At 40.8% G+C, this 21,316-nt stretch overlaps 1 protein-coding gene across 1 annotated transcript in view; it reads right to left on the reverse strand.

The window, feature by feature from the left end:
* LOC110174899 (adenylate kinase isoenzyme 5) overlaps positions 1–21,316 on the reverse strand; it is a 262,298-nt gene that overhangs the window by 236,924 nt on the left and 4,058 nt on the right. The gene's annotated exons all lie outside the window — the stretch shown is intronic.

Consider the following 21,316-nt stretch of genomic DNA (forward strand, 5'->3'; position numbering starts at 1 on the left):
ATGTCGCATTATAATCAAGGAAATAAAAGACTAAACCTGCATAAATACATAAATAAAGAAGGAAAGTCAAATCAGTTCATGGAGGTAGAGGTTTAAAACAACAACATCTCAAACAGGTAGCAAACTCTCCACCAGAAAACTCGGCTTTTATCCACCACAGCAGCTCCAAACCTGATTCACTGCATTAAGAAACCCTTAGATTAGACCTGGGCAGAGTGTTGTGGCCCCATGTCTGGTCCTTTTGCTGATAGAAAGATACGAACAAAGAGAATAAATGCTCCTTTATGTCTGGAAGCAAATGGACAAAATCATATCTGGACTTGTGGTAGACATCACATAAGAAAGACTGCACTAATGGAGACCAAGACCAGTCCGAGACCACAGGGTCCCCAGACCAGGACAAGACCAAGACCTCTGAGAGTCGAGCCCGAGACAAGACCAAGACTTTTAAAGACCATGGCCCATCGAGACCAAATTGAAACCATCTTTGTCATTTCCTGCATTTATTTATATTTTTGGCACATTTATATCAGTGTTTGTTTTTGTTTTTTTATAAATCTATCTCCATTTGATCTGATTAATGTTCATTTAGGCTTAAAACAGGCCAAGCAAACCCCTCCTTTAACACTTTATAATAACTACACCTTATTTAGCCTTAATAAAGCATGAACAAAGACTTAATTAGTAATGATTCACGCTTAGTAACTACTTAATTACTACCTGAATTAGCACTTAACTTGCACTTAATTCGCCTGTGCTGTAAAATAGTAACTCAATACTTCTTAATTACTTATGAACTAACCATTTGCATGTTTATAAATGCATATTTAAGTACAAATTTGAGCATTTATTAATGATTAGTAAGCTATGAGAGAATGATTTACTAATAATACAATGCAATGATCATTCAGGCAGCTGTTATCTGTTAGTTAAGTCTTTCTGAGAGCTTTTCTAACGTGAAGACTAATTATTCTTTATTAAGCATTTCTTAAGGTTGGTCAAATTCCAGAGAAACAATAATGCATTATTAGTAAATCATTCTCTCATGCTTACTAATCATTAATAAATGCTCAAATTTGTACTTAAATATACATTTACAAATGCACACACAAATGGTTAGTTCATGAGTAATTAAGTAAGAAATACTTATAGTAACTATTTACAGCACAGGCAAATTAAGTGCAAGTTAAGTGCTAATTCAGGTAGTAATTAAGTCGTTACTAAGCGTGAATCACTATTAATTAAGTCTTTGTTCATGCTTTATTAAGGCTAAATAAGGTGTAGTTATTATAAAGTGTTACTGTTTTTTTTTTCCAAGTTCATAACATTTACAGTTACATTATCTTACTGGTTTTGCAGTGATATTTAAAAACCTCTGCACATTTACCGGCCGTAATGAAATATAGTAGTAGTGGAGTGTCAGACCACGAGTCCGAAACTGAGATCAAGCGCCATCAAGTCCGAGACGAGACCGAATCCAAATACGCTCGAGACCAAGACCGTAAAAAAGCGGTCTCGAGGCCGTTCTCAAGACCAAGGCCGGTCTCTAGTACTACAACACTACATAAGAGTAACTATTAGAATATATAATGTTAGGACGGCAAGGTTAATTGTAGTTGAATCAATGCTAGTGTTGTCATGGTACTAACATTTCAAACTCTAAGAAATATAGAGTTTTAATATAAAGATACTAAGAAATAAACTCGATTCTCAATACTGATTCCACGATTGAGGCTCAGTTGGTAGAGCATTTGTCCACTGATCTGAATGTTGGCAGTTCAAATCCCGTTCTCGACATAAACATCATTGGGAGAGCGGTCAGATCCACTGACCCAGTGTGATTCCAGCTCCCCAATGCTGTCAATGTGTCCTTGGGCAAGACACTAGTATTGTAGACAAGACCAAGACCTGTCTCGAGATAAGCCTGAGACCAAATCGAGACCATCTTTGTCATTTACTACATTTATTTGTATTTTATAGTTATTTTGGCACAGATATACTGTATATCAATGTTATTTTATAAATCTATTTCCATTTGATCTGGTTAATGTTCATTTAGGCTTATAATAAACCAAGTGTACACTTAAACACTCTGTGCCCCTGACCTACAGTTTGAGAACCCTTCTTTAATCCCACTTCCACTGGCACTTCACAGAAAACAACTTCAAAGTGAATCAAGTGGTTTTTTTTCAAGTTCATAACATTTTCAGTTGTATTATCTTACAGGTTTTACGGTGATATTGAACAGCCTCTGCACATTTACCGGCCGTAATGAAATATGAACTCGAGTCTGAGACAAGACTGACACCAAGCGCCATCAAGACCGAGACAAGACCGAATCCAAATGTGCTCGAGTCCAAGACAAGACCAAGACCTTAAAAAACCAGTCTTGAGGCCGGTCTCGAGACAAAGATCGGTCTAGAGTACGACAACATTACATGAGAATAACTATTTGAATATATAATGCTAAACTAGGGCAGCAAGATTAATCGCAATTGAAATTGAAATCGAAATTGGAATCAGTGTTAGTGTTGTCATTAGGGATGGGCATTCGATGAAATTTTCTTAATCGATCGTCGGAAGAATTAACGATCGATTATCGATTAATCATTAACGTTTTTATATTAAAATGATCATCATTATTATTACTATCTGCACTACTAATCTGCATAAATAAATTCAACTTTACAATATATAAACCGTAACCACTCTAGAGTCCCGCTCTAGTCCCGGTCTGGTCTCGGACCTGGATCAGTCCTGATTCAGTCCGTACGCGGTGCAAAAGTCCGGCATCGCAGTCACGGAAGTCACGTAAACGGGAAACGGCCGTTATCCGTTTTTTCCATTCTTCATTTAAACACAAAATCGAAAACTGAAAAAACGAATCGTTATCCGTTTTTTCATTTTGGTTTTGGAGACAAATAACGAAGAAAACTGTTGTTTTTTTCGTTTTCTTATTTTTGGTTTTATATTGAAAAACGAATGAACGAATGATACACGGATTCTTTATATTTGTACTGAAAGTGATTTTCCATTCAATAACAAACAGTCTAGGCAGGATTCATCACATCAATGACGTCATGAATCATGTACCTCCGCTTAAAAAATCCCCACTACTCCACTGCTGACCACTTTACAGCCCTGTGTTCTTCTGGTGTGGACTGTTACTTGACCGCTCCCTTCCTCTGCCCTCCTCTGCATGAGAGCTCTGCACACCCCGGTTTGTTCACTAAAAGCAGATGGCAGTGTCTCTGTTTGAAAAGGACTCTCTGGCATCAGTGTCTAATGGACTCTTTCTGAGCGAGTAAAGCTTAAATTAACCTGCGCTTGAAAATAGAACATTTTATCTGCACAGCTCAACATCACTGTTATTACCCATCAACAAATGACGGGCCCAGTGCTCTTGTATCAGACAGGGGGAAACTGTTGGTTTATATTGATATTTTTGCAGAGGTATCGCGCTGGGAGTGTTCTATTTGCATTTCTATCGGCGTAATGTTCAGCAGTTACCATGGTGACATAATGTACACGTTAACAAACTGACTAAAAACGAGAAAAGAATTAAAAATGGAAAAGTTATTGCTTTGTCTTGAATGTTCCGCAGTCAAGATTAAATATACCTATGACGAGGGAGACAAGCAGGTGACAGCACTACACTATATTACAGCTCAGATCTGTGGAGAGTCGCACCTCGGACGGGGGAAGATGGTCACACTGTATTATTGTTAATGATGATGTTATTTATTTATTCTTATTATTTTCTTTCTTTTTTCTTCTGTGAAATCTGATTTATGTGCACAAAAAAGTAATAAAAAAAAAAAAAAAAAAAGTGGTAGTTAAATTCTAACCTGAACATTTGTGTGTAGAGCTACATCCTTGAATTGGCGATTTTTGTTCATCAGATTGTGACAATAAATGTACAGAATTTATTACTTCTCTGAAAAAAATAAATAAAAATGTGGAGAGTCGCACCTATTCACAGAAGGAATTATTGTATTTTTGAACAACACAAACACCCGTAATGAATAAATACTAGATGGATATGTTTAACGTCATAATGTCTTAGGGGTGTAACGGGACATGAACCATTTCGATACAGGATGTTCGGTTCGGTGCAGGGTTGTACGAGTGAGTTTGCGCAATTTGTGTGTATTTACATTCCGCCACTACATATGCAGCTACACGGAAGACTCAGCTCTTTAACATTCACGAGGAAACTCATCCATGATCGCGGCGGCAGTGTTTCCCACAGCGCTTTATAGTTAGGGCGGCCACCTTGACAACAATTGCCCCCCGCCTTGACTACGTCCCTCCGAAACCCGTGAATCCTCGCAAAACTACGGTCATTGCGCCGCGGTCCTCACTTTCGCCGTCAAGAAATCTCCGCCAACCCGCATTTGTAACTGCAGCAGATCTGTATTTACTGCCGACAATGTGGACAAGTTGTTTTTTCTGGCCAAAAATATGAAGACTGAGTATAGGTGCGACTCTCAACAATGTTATTTATTTTATTTTTTTCAGGGAAGTAATACATTTCTGTAAATTTATTGTTAGAATTTAACTACCACTCTCTTTTTTTTTTCTTAAATTACTTTTTTGTGCACATAAATCAGATGTCACAGAAGAAAAAATAAGGAAAATAACAATAATTCAATGTGACCATCTTCCCCTTGCCCCGTCCGAGGTGCGACTCTCCACAGATCTGAGCTGTAATGTAGCGTAGTGCTGTCACCTGCTTCATCCTGGAACTGTGAGTGCTGCGTTTCACTTTTTGAAAAGCTTTGTTTACTGTTTACAAGGATTTTATTATTTTTTTTTCAATATTTCAAACATTTGTTGCTTCATTGAGAATATTTTATTTAACTTATTAGTATTAACCAAGCAGCACTTTGCATTTATTTTATTTTCCTGTTTGTATAAAGTTAAAACAAACACACAAATAAACAACAAGCAAATGGTTTCGTATTTTGTTTCCATATTGTACCGAAAATGAACTGAACTGTGACCTCAAAACCGAGTTAAATACCGAACCGTGATTTTTTTTTTTTTTTGTGTTACACCCCTATAATGTCTTCATAGAGATGAGTACATAAAGGAGCCTTCTATTTTATTTTTATTTTACTGGTTTTATTGTTTTAGGACTGGTTTTTAGCAATTTACCTTTTTATTGTCTTCGTTTAATGATCTCTGTGCAGCGCTTTGGAAACTGATTTGTTTGTAAAATGTGCGATAGAAATAAAGTGGATTGGGATTTGGAGCCTGCACCAGAAAAGTTGCGCCGCGCACCTTTAAGTTACAATTCACGCATAAGCAAAAAGTTGGCTCTTGGCATCTTGGCGTCACATTAATGAGTACGAGTACAAGTACAAGCCCCTGGTATCGAGAAAATACCAGCACCGGTGCATATATCTACTGGAGCGAGACAAAGTTCACTCGAGACACGGGGATAAATTGGGCGCAGGCTCTTTAACTGTCAAAACAACTCTTAGGCCTCCACACTCGCAAAGTAAAGGTGTTGACAGTTTTTGCCCTTGTTGCTAGGTAACCGTTCAGTTTATAGGATTACTTCTACGTACGTCACATCTGCAGTCCGTGTACGACCAGGAAGTAAAATGATAACTTCCCCCAAAATTAAAAATGTAAAGAAACTTGGTCAAGATTTTCATTATAATATTAAGGAAGGGGTTTGTAAAATCGATTTAATGCAGCTTTCGACCATGTTAACTGTGGTGTATTAAATGGTGGCCCTGTAAGATCAATATATCACATTAACGTAGGGAAGAGTCCTGCACAGGTCCATTTTTTGGAGACCCGCACCCACCCGGACCCGCCTGCACCTGCGCAGTACAGCACCACACCCGCCCGGGCCTGTTAACATTCCACCCGTTACCCGCTCGTGCCCGTGATAAATTAGGGTCAGCCCAATAGTCCAGGACTAAACCAGGACTAAGCCAGGACTGAACCTACGCCGTGTCATTAGCGGATTATAAACATATTACACGCAGCAAACGGCCAGTCGATCGCCAGAACTACACCAGGACTGAGCCAGGACTGAACCAGAACTGAGCAAGGACTGAACCAGGACTGAACCAGGTCTAAACCAGGTCTAAACCATGTCTAAACCAGGACTAACCCTTGACTGAACCAGGTCTAAACCAGGACTAAATCAGTGTCATTTGCACAAATACATACACACTGCAACTGCCAAAACCGATCGCCAGGACTACACCAGGACTGGACCAGGACTACATCAGGACTGGACTAGGACTACATCAGGACTGGACTAGGACTGGACCAGGACTACACCAGGACTAAACCAGGACTGGACCAGGTCTAAACCAGGACTAAACCAGGACTTGACCAGGTCTAAACCAGGTTTAAACCATGTCTAAACCAGGACTAACCCTTGACTGAACCAGGTCTAAACCAGGACTAAATCAGTGTCATTAGTACAAATACATACACACCGCAACTGCCGAACCGATCGCCAGATCTACACCAAGACTGGACCAGGACTGGACCAGAACTACGCCAGGACTGGACCAGGACTAAACCAGGACTTGACCAGGTCTAAACCAGGTCTAAACCAGTGTCATTAGCACAAATACATACACGCCGCAACTGCCGAAACGATCGCCAGATCTACACCAGGACTGGACCAGGACTGGACCAGGTCTAAACCAGGACTAAACCAGGACTTGACCAGGTCTTAAACTGGGAGTCGATCACCTCCGCTCATGGTTTTATGTAATAAATACACTAAAGTCACTCTCTCAGCCTGGTCCATCTTTCCAGGAAAAGACCGGGAAATGTCACTTGTTTCCAGGGCAACGAACATCCTGGATGCCTGTCAAGTAATTTTCATTCATTTTATTCATTCATTTTCGTTCATTTTATTCACCGGACCCGCCCGTGTGTAATCACTTCCCGCCCATAAAATTCCAGAACGCTAAAACCCGCCCGTCTCTGCAACAATTTGCCCGACCCGGTGCAGGACTCTGACTTAGGCCTGGGTGATATGCGAACAAAAGAATCTTTTTTTTTTTTTCACCCATTATGATTAATCTCAATTTTCAATTCAATCTTCCTACATCTTATTGAAAACATGGGCAAAAAGGCATAAAGAGCAGGGTGTCAGGATCGTTGATAACTGATTGATTGATAATTACGCACACACAGTGACAAAAGGAGAGATTGGACTTTTAGTAAAATTTTGCAGTTTTAAGTCGCCCTGTGGTCTTGACTGAGGGCTTTCATCTAAACAAGAGACTTCCACAGGACTGGCTGTAGACCCGACGATTAAAATGCGCTTGCCTTATCATCGAGATCTTTTATTTTTGGCACAGCTATTATAACGTCATCAGAAACATGCCTGACGAGGTTTTAGGTGTCATCCATGTATGTTTGAGTAATCTAGAGATCTCTCCTTTGCACTATTTGAATGCTCTAACCTTCAACCTACAAGCCAAAGTCACTCAAGCTCCTGTACGACAATTTTCAATAAATATACAAAAGCATGACAGAAAACAATACACTACAACATCACAGACTAGGGATGGGCATTCGATTAAATTTTCTTAATTGATCGTCGGGAGAATTAATGATGGTTTATCGATTAATCATTAAAGTTTTTATATTAAAATGATCATCATTATTATTACTATCTGCACTACGAATCTGCATAAATAAATTCAACTTTACGACATATAAACCGTAACGACTCTAGAGCCACATCAGCCCGTTTGACATTATAATGTGTTTAATGCAGTTTTGTGCAACTCTCACAGAAACAAAACTTAAAACCGCATGGCTAATTTGCATAAACTAAGCGAAGAAAAAAAAATACAGCTCTTGTGCGCTGATGCGGTCAACTTCTGTCAGATTAAAGAACATGACTCAGGTGAATACAGGTTAGTGTGATCATATTTGTGTTTGTCAAAACCAGGACAAAGTACGGGAGGTGGGAGGTGGGGACTCGTCATCGACAATGCGCGACTCTCACCTGATAACATATGTGCTGCTTTGTACACTGTGCACATGGCCTCCCACTTGTCCCGACTGGAATGGAAAGCGTGGAATTTCTTGTACAAATCATCGTTAAATTCGCATTTGTGCTTCGGCACGTTGCAGACTGACCGACTGTTTGTGTCTCGCTCCTTCTGAGTGCAGAGACACATGTACAGACCTGTTTGGTCACGCTACACACAGCAACCTACATTTGGTTTGTCAATTAAAATGAACGTAATCGATGAAATTCTTAATGATCAATTATCGATTAATCGACTAATCATGCCCATCCCTATCACAAACCACGTCGCACGCTGACTGTTATGATCGTGCTCTGAAGGGGGAGTGACAAAAACACAACTGAACCTGCATGGACTTTATTTACCATTATTACGAGCCCCTGAGACTTGAACGCTCAATATAAAGTTTATTCAAGTCTGTCTAAGCTCATACACAAGCAGAAGGCCAACTGAGAGACACTGTGACAGACATGTTGAGCGGTCCATCATATTAAACTCCTATAAGGCACTCAGACTATAAAAACTGTGAGAACCGTGAGTGTGTGAAGGACAGATTCTGTAACACAAATACAATGAGAAATATAGATGATGATAAAACTGTCTGGAGGTGAACCTGGTTTGAAAGTGCAAGAGATGGAGCGTTTCACAGCTATTCAAATTTATACAAATTAAACATTTACCTATACATTCAAATTCCAGCACACACACAGAGACACACACATAGAAGTGTCTTGCCCAAGGACACAAGGCAGGGCAACTGTCATATTCAGGGTTTCCACTCTTTTTCATTGACAAAATTTCCAAACTTTCCCATGACTTTTTTATGACCTAAAGTGAATTTTGTCTAGATTTGATCAGACTTTTAAGGCTAAATATGAGATGTAAACTCTTTCCACTCACCTTATGGTTTGGTATTATAGTTTTTTAACATTCAAAATACTGTTAGTACATTTGTTGTCCATCCATCCATCCATCCATCCATTTTCGTCCGCTTATCCGGGGCCGGGTCGCGGGAGGAGCAGCCTAAGCAGGGACTCCCAGACTTCCTTGACCCCAGACACGTCCTCCAGCTCCTCCGGGGGGACCCCGAGGCGTTCCCAGGCCAGCCGAGAGACATAGTCCCTCCAGCGTGTCCTGGGTCTTCCCCGGGGCCTCCTCCCGGCGGGACATGCCCGGAACACCTCCCGAGGGAGACGCCCAGGAGGCATACGGAACAGATGCCCGAGCCACCTCAACTGGCTCCTCTCGATGTGGAGGAGCAGCGGCTTTACTCCGAGCTCCTCCCGTGTGACTGAGCTCCTCACCCTATCTCTAAGGGAGCGCCAGCCACCCTGCGGAGGAAACTCATTTCGAGCGCTTGTATCCGCGATCTCGTCCTTTCGGTCACTACCCAGAGCTCATGACCATAGGTGAGAGTAGGAACGAAGACTGACCGGTAAATCGAGAGCTTCGCCTTTCGACTCAGCTCCCTCTTCACCACAACGGTCCGATACAGCGACCGCATCACTGCCGAAGCTGCACCGATCCGTCTGTCAATCTCACGTTCCGTCCTTCCCTCACTCGTGAACAAGACCCGAGATACTTGAACTCCTCCACTTGAGGCAAAGACTCCCCACCCACCCGGAGAGGGCAAGCCACCTTTTTCCGGTCGAGAACCATGGCCTCGGACTTGGAAGAGCTGATCTTCATCCCAGCCGCTTCACACTCGGCTGCAAACCGCCCCAGTGCACATTGCAGGTCCTGGTTCGATGGAGCCAACAGGACAACATCATCCACAAACAGCAGAGATGAAATCCTGTGGTCCCCAAACCGGACCCCCTCCGGCCCCTGACTGCGCCTAGAAATTCTGTCCATAAATACAATGAACAGAACCGGTGACAAAGGGCAGCCCTGGCGGAGTCCAACATGCACCGGGAACAGGTCTGACTTACTGCCGGCAATGAACACAGCTCCTGCTCCGGTCATACAGGGACCGGACAGCCCTTAGCAAAGGGCCCCGGACCCCATACTCCCAGAGCACCCCCCACAGGACACCACGAGGGACACGGTCGAATGCCTTCTCCAGATCCACAAAACACATGTGGACTGGTTGGGCAAACTCCCATGAACCCTCGAGCACCCGATGGAGAGTGTAGAGCTGGTCCAGTGTTCCACGGCCAGGACGAAAACCACACTGCTCCTCCTGGATCCGAGGTTCAACTATCGGCCGGATTCTCCTCTCCAGTACCCTGGCATAGACCTTACCGGGAAGGCTGAGGAGTGTGATCCCCTATAGTTTGGAACACACCTCCGGCCCCCTTCTTATACATTTGTTGTCGTCTCTTTAAAATAAAAGGTGCATATGTTCAGAAATAATCATAATAGTCTAATGATAATTTATCAGAACGCTGTAGTTGTGTGAAAGAGACACTAAAATCCCATGACTTTTCCAAAACTTTCATTGAATTTACAAAGTTCCACAATTCTCCCAGGCCTGGAAAATGATATTTTCAATTTCCGCTGACTTTTCCAGGATTTTCATGACCGTGGGAAACCTGTACATTACACAAAAATGACTCTTGTGAGCTTTAAGCAATATCATAATATTGTTACCTCATCAAAACATCCAAACTACATCACTACTTGTGGTTTGGTTCACTCACACGTGTTTGAGTAACACTTCTGTCCACATTTCTAAAGCTCAAAATGCTCTGTTCCGTGTAATGGTAGTTTTAAAGATAGCAGCTACATTTTAGCTTTAATTCAGTAGAGACTGGTGTGAGAGCCCTGCATCGGGTCCCAGAGCGAGACAATGCCACACAGGATACATTTTGAAAGCTCATTGTGGGTGTGGGTGGGTGGGACAATTAGTGTAAAGTAAAAGATACAAATGCTTAATGTTTGCCTATCATGCATCATTTGTGCTGGATATTTTATTTGGCATTATTAAAAACATTTTAAGCAGCCTAAACTTGTGGACGTGGTCTAATCTCGCACACATTTTAGACAGTTCCTTTCCACTTCTCCGTGTCTTGATAGAGCTTTAGAAAGCGAACATCCCTAACCCCTTGCAGGATTTGCAGGTGGGAGCGGGACAAAATATTGCAGATGCAGACAGGAGCGGGAATGAAAATTACAATTCTTTACGGGCGCGTGGGGACAAAATATTGCAGGTGTGGGCGGGAACGGGACTGAAAATTCTTGCCAGGGCTGAAATTATCCAAATAATTCTAGCGAAGGTGTACGGAGCTTAAAAACACAGTGGAGCACCACCTGTATTACCACATGACATCACAAGGTGGAACAAAGTTTTCTGCTTGAGAGAAGAACTCAGCCAAAATATGCAAGATTTGTGAGTTAAACATGTGTGAATGAAACAAAACACAACTCCAGGATGAAGAAACAATATTATAACATAGATCGAAAATTAACATGGGCCCTTTAATACAGAAATTGTGAGAAGCCAGTCCCAAAAAAATTATGATAAGAGAAAGGTGAACATTTGTGAATAACTTTAGATAATTCTCTATAAAACAATGACTCTCCCAAAGATTTATAGGCCCACCGTCGGAATTTATGACACAAAAAAATCCTAGAAAATACGCAGCGTATTGTTTGAATCGACAACATCTGCTCGTGAGTTGATTTTTTTTTTGTGATCGCACTTACAGCAGATACTCGTACGCACGCAGGGAGTGAGTTATAAAAATAATAGCTCTCATTTCCATAGCTCTGACTGTGCAGCTGCCAGTCTTCATTGTGCAGAGTAAAGCCAGTGTGTGACAGGTTAATGCAGCCTCGTCACGTTAATCAGATTAGACCAATGAGTGTGTCTGACATACAGAGTGACATCCAACAAGATACACACAACTAATACCAGAGTCGTGCGCAAAATACCAGGAAAAGCTACAGATTACTGCGTTATACTCGCGCTAACACTGGTCTAATCTAATCTATGGGCATGCGGGGAGCTGTGTGTGGTAGTTTTGATCATTTTCAGACGTCAAGGCTCGACTAATATGCAGCTGTAGTTATCCAGAATATAGATACGTAGATTCTGGTGAGCTTTAAGCCATGTTATAATCAGTGTTTTAAAATGTATTCCCCTACAGATTACAGATTACATATCCCAAAACGTAATCCATGAAATTACTTAAAGTGAGTAACGTAATCTGAATACTCTGGATTACTTGATTTGCTGTAGAGAAGTAAAGACGAGCAAATCGTAACATAAGATGTTTTGTCTGTTAAAAGAAAATAAAAAGCCCAGACTTTACTCAACCAAATTAAAAATATTATTGATAGAAGAGGAGACACATCCACGCAGCATGGTTCAGTCCTGTTAAATCCTGGTTTAGTCCTGTTTTAGTCTTGTTTTAGTCCTGTTTTAGACCTGGTTTAGACCTGGTTTAGACCTGGTTTAGATCTGGTTTAGATCTAGTTTAGACCTGCTTTTAGTCTTGTTTTAGTCCTGGTATAGTCCTGTTTTAGTCCTGTTTTGGTACTGTTTTGGTCCTGGTTTAGTCCTGATTTAGTCCTGGTTTAGTCGTGGTTTTAGACCTGGTTTAGACCTGGTTTAGATCTAGTTTAGACCTGCTTTTAGTCCTGTTTTAGTCCTGTTTTAGTCCTGGTATAGTCCTGGTATAGTCCTGTTTTAGTCCTGAGTCCTGTTTAGTCCTTTTAGTAGTTTAGACCTGGTTTAGTTTCCAGGAATGAGTGGAATTATCAGGACAAAAAAGGGGGGGTTTAGCCCAAAATGTGAAAACAGGAAAATACCTCTGTGTAATCCATTTATTTCAACAAAGTAACTGTAATCCAATTACCTCTCACTGAAACAGTAACTGTAACTGAATACAGTTACACATAATTTGTACTTTGATTATGTAACTCTGGTACATGTAATCTGTTACTTCCCAACACTGGTTATAATGCAGTTACCTCATCAAAAACATACCCAGAGTTGTGTTTTGTTTCATTTACGTTTGAGTAATCCTGCTTTATTATTAGTCTGTCTGCATCTCCAAAGCTCAAAATACTCTGTTCCATCTTGTAATGTTTCTAAAATTGTATCTCAATATAGTAGGGTTGGGCGGTAATACGATAAAAAGGTATCCCGAGGTATCAAAAAGTAGGTATCAGTTTCATTACCGGCATTTAAAAAATCTGCAACGCATAAAGACATAACATAATATTATAATTTATTGATACCTACCTCAGCACAGATGCATGTGTAGTTGTATTTTCAATTTAATGCTATCACGATTTTAAACTAATAGTAGTCTGCAATGTTTCTTAACTGTGTGGGGAGACCAAAACAAGATGGCAAGTCCAGCTGCAAGTGAGCAGAAATACTAGTACTTCTGCAATTTGGCAGAATTTTGGCTTCAGGCTGAATAACTGGGGAGACGGGTAAATAAACCAACTGACATAATAATAAAAAAACACGCTAGATAAAAAGTAGGTGCCGGAAGAGGCAAAAAACCCAAAATGTCTCATATTAAAGCCTCCACCTTATGAATACATCAAAAATTGAACATTATCGCTGTGAATCAAAAAAATAATAAAACATTACATTTAAACACCATGGATTAGATTCATTTGATTCAAACATGGATTAAAATACAATGAAATATCCACAGTTGAATGATTACCAAACATTTCCTCAAACTCTTTATAAACTAGAAAAGCAGTCAGAGAGCGCAGACCTCCGCCAAGGACTACCCCCATTTTTTATATAAATTGCGATAAAATCAGTCTTCTGGATCAGATCCGGATCAGCCTTTGGAATATGAAAGAGGATCCCATTGTCCATCCCTGAGTCAAATTTCATGGGGTTTGGTCAATAATTAACCGAGATATTGAGAAACAAAATTTTTGGCCCCATTTACCACAATGTTAACTAAAATTTCAAAGTGATCCAGAATCCAGGATTTCTTCCGGATCACCCCAAAAATGAAATCAGTTCTTCCTTTTCACATTTCCAACAAATCCTGAAAATTTCATCAAAATCGGTCCATAACTTTTTGAGTTATGTTGCTAACAGACAAACAAACAAACAAACAAACAGACAAACAAACAAACAAACAAACAAACAGACGACAAGTTTTGTCTCTGTGAAATGTTTGGGGATCGTCGTTGAATTTGATGAAAAATAAGTTTATACATAAAAATACAAATTTGATAAATATCAATCTCATAGATATTAAGAATGTTAAGTTTGATCAATAAATGAGCAGACGATGTTAGTGGTAAGGAACGCGATTCGGACAAAATGTTTTTGTACCAATATTATTTTGTTCAGGATAGTTGAGAAAGTGCAGCCCAGACTATATTACAATATGACAGATAGGGATAAAACTGCAGTATAATTTAAAGGTTGTATAGAGGATTTTCCAAGGAACGAGAAATCCAGCGACTGTTTGTCCTTTTTCAAATGTTGCGCATGCGTGAAACCACCCCCCTCCCCTACAGCTCCTACGTAGAAACGCCTCCTCCCGCCTCCTCCTTACGCCAGAAACAGGTTTGTAAACAACTAACTACAGTGTTGGTTAGGCAAGGCGGAGAAGTGAGGAGCGGGGGGAGTGGGTGTGCGGACATTTCGTTCGCGGACGAGAAGTGAGGAGCAGGGGAAGAGCGGAGCAGGGAGCAGGGAGAGGAGCGGTGCGTGGAGATTCAGTGCGAATGAACTAGCTACAACACGCAGCAGCAAGCGGACTCTTTCTTTGCCTTGAAAATTACGTTTTCAGACATAGGATATCGCTTTCGTGTCCTGAAAAACGTTTGTGTAGCTCTTGGAAATAAAGTACATTTTCATAATAAGCAGAAGTTTCCTGTCCAGGAGTAATTTGTGCGACCAGTGCGTCAGTCTTTAGACCCTGCGTCTGCTTCAGTTGCGCCATCGCTGGAATGAATCTTCAAGAATCACCTTAGTTTGGCTTCGCTGCTTTTCCCCTTGTCTTCTTCTTTCAGCGACCTCAAAAACAGACTTTCTTTTGCGGCTAACTGCTCCTGGATTCTTGTCGCCATTGCAACAAACTTTGTGCGAACTGCGAGGAAGATATAGGTCAAAAAAAGCCGCTAAGAACTGTTGCGTTGGTGGAGTAAACAGCGTCTGTGCGTCTTGCGTCTGTGGACTGTGTGACAGGCGTACGTAAACCACGTACCGGCGGCGCGCAGGCAAGTCAGTTACACTAGAAACGTAGGGAGTTTGATTGACAGCCTGTCAGCTAACAGATAACGAGGCAGTGTCGTTATCTATTGGCAAATGTTTAGCCCCACCACGTTGATGAATTTTTATTCTCTTTTTTTTGGTCATCATAATTACAAGGCTACTGCACCTCTATAATCTATCATTGACAATTGAAACAAAAAAATCCTCCATACAACCTTTAAGTATAGATTTTGAGTCCAGAAAGCATATAGCATATATTTTCGTTACTGCATTTGTTATTTATTGTTCTTTTATTAGTAGTGTTTTTATTATTATAAGCCTGTGAGTTCTGTTGATAAGAGTGTGAGATGCTGTAGGACTGTGTTTTAATTTAGGCTAATTGATTTGTGTTGATTAAGCTGGAAGTGCACTTTAGCTCGCCTCGAACAATTTGTTCTTATTAATGATGTCCCACTGATTGTTAAAAATGTTAATAAAAGTTGTTAATGGTGTAGATGTTTTGTTGATACTTTTCCATATATTTTAGGCAAATATAATGATTGCTATTCTGTTTCTGAATGGTATAGGTGCAAGCTACAAAATAATTCTTAATTAGTCAAGGTAATACTGTATACCTCGGTAAAATGCTGAGAAGGTTTAACAGTATCAAAATTTGGATACCGCCCAACCCTACAATATAGTCATGTCAAGGTTAAAGTCAATAACAGTAAGTTGCACACACATAAAACACAACAGAATACTTTGTTGAGTCAAGGACAGGACAGTGGGCTCTAGTGGCACTGGTATTGCTATTGCAAAGGACAGATACTCTGCTGACTACACAAACACACAGAAACACACAGAAATATTGACTGACACATACTACAAAAACTGTAAATCCTCAATAAATCCTTCTGACTTTACATTTCATACTCATGGTCCTGACATGTACACCACAAACAAACATCCTTACAGGCATAATGAAACAAAGGAGGATCAAGACGAGCAGATCTTAAGCTGCGTTCAGACCACAGCGTCCAAATTGTCTCTAGTTGACGCTTTTGCATTTGAAAGCAGACAGTTGAAACATTTTGATGTGCCACAAAATTGGACAAAGGTTCACCTCATGTTTCACCTGTGCAGTTGAACGCACTCACGCACCATCACAGTGTTACAGTCTCTCTTAAAGGGTGATGTAAGTTAAATTAGTCTTGACCCTGTACAGAAATATTGTATAAGCAGCTCTTGAGCTAAAATTAGTCAGCTGCATGCTTTCTGCTTCCAACTATAAAGTGTCAAATGTAAGGGTGGAATGGTAGATGTTTTCATGTGAACCGTTTCAGTGTGGGACATTCAGTTCGGTGCAGGACTGTGCACGAGTGAGTTCACGCAATTTGTGTGTTTACATTTCTCCACTACATGTGCAGCTACACAGATGGCTCGGCTCTTTATAATTCATGAGGGAACTCATCTGTGATTGGGGTGACAGTGTTTTCTGTCGCGCTTTATTGTTAGGGCGGCTGTCTTGACAACAGTTGCCCCCCACTTTGACTACATCCCTCTGAACCACATGAATCCTCGCAAAACTATGGTCGTCGTGTCCACGGTCCTCACTTTCATGGAATCTCTGCTACTACCTACCTATTGTATAATGTTAAAACAAATAGTTGATTTAATAAAAACACAAATAAATAACACGCAAATGGTTCTGCATTTTGTTCCCATACTGTACCGAAAATGAACCAAACTGTGACTTCAAAACCAAGGTACGCATCGAACGGTGATTTTTATGTACTGTTACACCCCTAGTCAAATGTACTGTCGGATAAGCAGGAAGTGCACGTTAGCATGGTAGTAGGTCAGGTACGTTTTACTGTCAGTCCTCAGGGGCCCATCTCCAGATCTTGAGCTATTGGTCAGGATTACTTTAAGCGCAGGATTGTACCTGTGGTGCACGAGAGGAAAACATCAGACACAAAGCATTAAATCCCCTCCACCTTCTTGCTAAGAGGCGCGAGTGTTTGTGCCATTCATCCACCGAGCCCCAAGCCACAGAGACACTGTGCTCGCTGTTGTCAGCATTACTATGACGACAAAACTCTGCTCTGCAAGGCCTGTCACAATCACACGTTTTGAAGTGTGATATATTGCAAAAGTAAATATAGACGATAAGCAACAATATTGAAACTAGTTTATGGCACTGACATAACAATCCTAAAGCAGATTTAAACCACAAAAACTCTTCTAAATCCACATGATTGTTAAAAAGATAAGCTGCAATAAATAAACAGCAGAATGAAACTTTATTAGTTTGCATCTGTAATGAGCTATAGAAGTGATTCATTCAACCTTTTACTGCACAAATCTTATCAATATAACCAAAAATAGCCCAAAACAAGCACAATCAAAGATATCAACCTGGTCCCCATGAGGCATCGGTGGGTCAGTTCATCACCACAGAAGCAGTTTATGAGGAGCTCAGCCCATATTAAATGATCGTTATATCCACAATACAATGTGTGTATCTGTACAGGCCCATGAACATGTGTGTGATATTGGTCACACATGAGAATATCTGTGTTTAAAATGTCATTTTTCATGAGTTCTGTATCTGTTAGTTGTGTGACTGTAGATCAGTGTGTTGTGTGTCACCAGAAAAACAAAAAATGGAAATGATTTTCGTTCCAATTAGAATTTTAACGGCACACACTGAAAGAGAAATGAACTGTTATAATAATTTGTGATTATCTCGAAAAACTATTAATATTTTACTACACAAATGCATAGAATTATAAATAGATAATAATTTTTCTGAGATTTTGAGACACTCCCATTGCTCTAGCTCCATCTTTTGCGGAGTTATGACCAAAAATGCATATTTGACCTTGGTTACCTTGACCTTCAAGTGACCTTGACCGGTTTCAACCTGTAACATCCAGTGTACCCCGGTTGTGTGCCAACTTGTGTGATGATTGGGTGAATATTTTAGCCCACAGATGGTTCAGAAATCGCCGAAATTGCCGATCCTTTATAATGGTGTCACCTTTCAATTGACCCGTGTGACCTCAAATGACCTCAGACTTTTTTTTGTGGCATCTGGCACAAGGGCTTGACCCACGTACCAAATATGGTGACAATGGTCCATAAATGGGGGAACACAGACGCACAGGGTGAACACAAAACCTGGTCAACCCTTCGGGGACCAGGTAATTATACTGTAGTGCAAAGAAAAAGTACACACAAAAGAATATTGTTCAATCATATACAGAACAATAAGTCAATATAGTAATGATCATGACATTTACTTAGGTTAATTAAGGTCTTGCTATATAAAGTGGAGCCATATACTATGTTAAAATGATGTAACTCCTATATCTTTGTGTGCAGGGTTCCTCTCTGTACATCCAGACGCTGCTTTTGTGTCCTTTCTATGTAAATGGTCAGAGCTCAGTGAAGCGTGGACGTCGTGTTTACACTTGGATGGAGCCTTAATGCTATAGAGGTTACGTAACAGGAACATAGGTTTTAGTGTCATAATCGCATGGGGACAGTGGGGACAGTAAGAACAAAATGTAATTAAAAAAGGGACTATGGGATGAACAGAACACTAAAGGAAGATACTCAGTCTAATTGTGTGAGTAAGACTATTTGGGAAATGCAAAAACGGAAAATAAAATAATGTGGGTTTATAGATTTTTGCAACTTAAAGGTTGTATGGAGGATTTTTTTTTTGTTTCAAACTGTCAGTGAAAGATTAAAATATCATTACAGAGACGCAGCAGCTTTGTAATTATGATGACCAAAAAAAAAAAAAAAAGAAAATCTATCAACTGTGGACGTGTTGAGGCCAGATAAACATCAGCCAATAGAAAACGAGGCTCCCTCATTTTCTATTGGCTGTTGAGTTGTCAATCAAACTCCCTAGTATAACTGACTTGTCGGAGCGCGGGGATTACGTGGTTTACGCAGCGGTTCTTAGAGGCTTTTTCGAACTGTCGCTTCCTCGCATTTCACACAAAGTTTGTCGTGACGGCGGACGAGAATCCACGACCGGTTCGCCCAAAAAGAAAGTCAGTTTTTTGAGGTCACTGAAAGAAGAAGAGAAGGGGGAAAAGGAGCAAAGCCAAACTGAGGTGATTCTTGGAGATCTCGTCCAGCGATGGCGCGACCGAAGCAGACGAAGGGTCTAAAAACTGACGCGTCGGTCGCTGAATTACTTCTAAACAAGTCACTTCAACACTAATTCTGAATGCGCACAAGGACTGTCGCTGTATTTCTCTTCCCTTAAAAAAAATCCTCTATACAACCTTTAAGTGTGCATATGGTGTTTTAATAGTATTATCTACTGTGCTGATCTACTGCTTTTTTGGTCATCTTAATGCAAACCAGGTTCTCGACTTCACCAATGGCCACTTGAACATGAAGTATTGATCCCATCACACATGACTGCCCTGATTACAATCTAGTGTTTCTGATTATAACACTTGGCTACAGGGGCAGAGTTTGGAGTGTGGATGGATATCTGTTAGACCAGAGGTGTCCAAACCGAGCCTGGTTCATCAGCCGGTTTCACTTCGTGGAAACCGTCTGACCTCACAGCGTTAGGATTTGTTCACTTGACGGTAGGCGGGTACTTTTTTTAAATTTAACCAATCGCTGCTATTTGGTTGTGACGTATGTAATGCGCCACTAACGGGGGGATAACTCGTATATTAAGCTTTTCCCAAATCCCGTAGGAAGAAGGACAATAACGTCTTTCCCCTTGATAAAATTCACCAAACATTCTCTTTGTTCCAGCTTCAATTCCTCGATCTCGGGAATCGTTGCCAGCACAGAATATAGGTGAGTTTCATTGTTTTGACAAAAGCGCGCGTTGCATGCTGGGAATTATTTTGGTCGGCGGCAATAAACACTAATTCAACATGACGGACGGAGCAAGAAAGCACGTAAAGGGTATTGATCCCGGTTATTTATCCACTCTAACGGCAGAGGACCGAAGATGATTTGACCAGAAATTGGTCATAAGCATCGACGGAGCCAAATCACCCTTTTCAACCCCTACAAAAGCCTGGACCAAACCAAATTTCTGGTTGGAATCACCAACTACCTGGACAAATATTCACTTCGGTGATATCCACAATGACTTGGTGGAAACTCCTGGGCCATTCACAGCAGAAAAGATGAAAACCTCCAAGAGTCTCGATGTGTTGTTGAACTTGTTGGAGTCCACGGTTTGTTAGGATCTTCTACGTTTGCTCTGCGAATGTTTGAAAGCCGTTTAATTCACCGTTAGCGGTTCTTTTCACTCGGAATACGAAAAAGACATTTTCCTGCTTCTATTTGTGCATCCGATAATGAGGCAGGAATTTACCATTATCGGGGATAAATACGCAAGGTTACGCACTGTGTTTGCGCTATCATGTGTCTTGCCTCCGACCAAAATATTTCCCAGCATGCAACGCGGGCTTTTAATAACAATGACGTCAGCTGAAACTCGCCTATATGACTCTTCGCTGTTTAGCTGGTGCCCAAACTCGCACTTCCGGGGTTTTTACGAACTGTCTAGTGCAGGAGTGTCAAACTCATTTTGGTCTGGGGGCCATATCCAACCTACTTTGATCCCAAAGGGGCCGGATCAGAAAACTCATGTCATATAAACCCCAAAAGTAACAATAAGTTAAAATATTTGTGCAGAGAAACGCAAATCTATTAATCGATGAACTCTTTTACAAAATATTATAATATTATGAATAACCTGAAACTTTAAGAAAAATGCAATTTCAACACAATGTTTTAACATTAACTTGTATGCAAATAAGAATAAGTCAGTTTTTCTTGGAGGCGTCCACTGTTCTCATGTTGGACATTTTGTTAATGAGGGTGTCACGGTCAACAGTCAAAACGATCCTCCTTTAAGAGCGTTTGGAAAGAGACAAGTCTTCATTTGTGCTGCTCTGGTGGGAGGGGCCACGTACAGAGACGCTCATGATAAACACCGCAGAAAATTAACAATATTTTAATCGAAAATATAATTAAAATATTTTAGTAGAAAATCAGCCAAGGGCCAGCTTAAAGGTCTTGGAGGGCCGGATCTGGCCCCCGGGCCATATGTTTGACACCTGTGGTCTAGTGTATTCCGATTCCTGACCTAGGACTAGGT

The sequence above is a fragment of the Boleophthalmus pectinirostris genome, unplaced genomic scaffold (assembly GCF_026225935.1).
Source record: "Boleophthalmus pectinirostris isolate CB_2022bp ecotype Guang Dong unplaced genomic scaffold, ASM2622593v1 HiC_scaffold_16, whole genome shotgun sequence".
NCBI classification, from domain to species: Eukaryota; Metazoa; Chordata; class Actinopteri; order Gobiiformes; family Gobiidae; genus Boleophthalmus; species Boleophthalmus pectinirostris.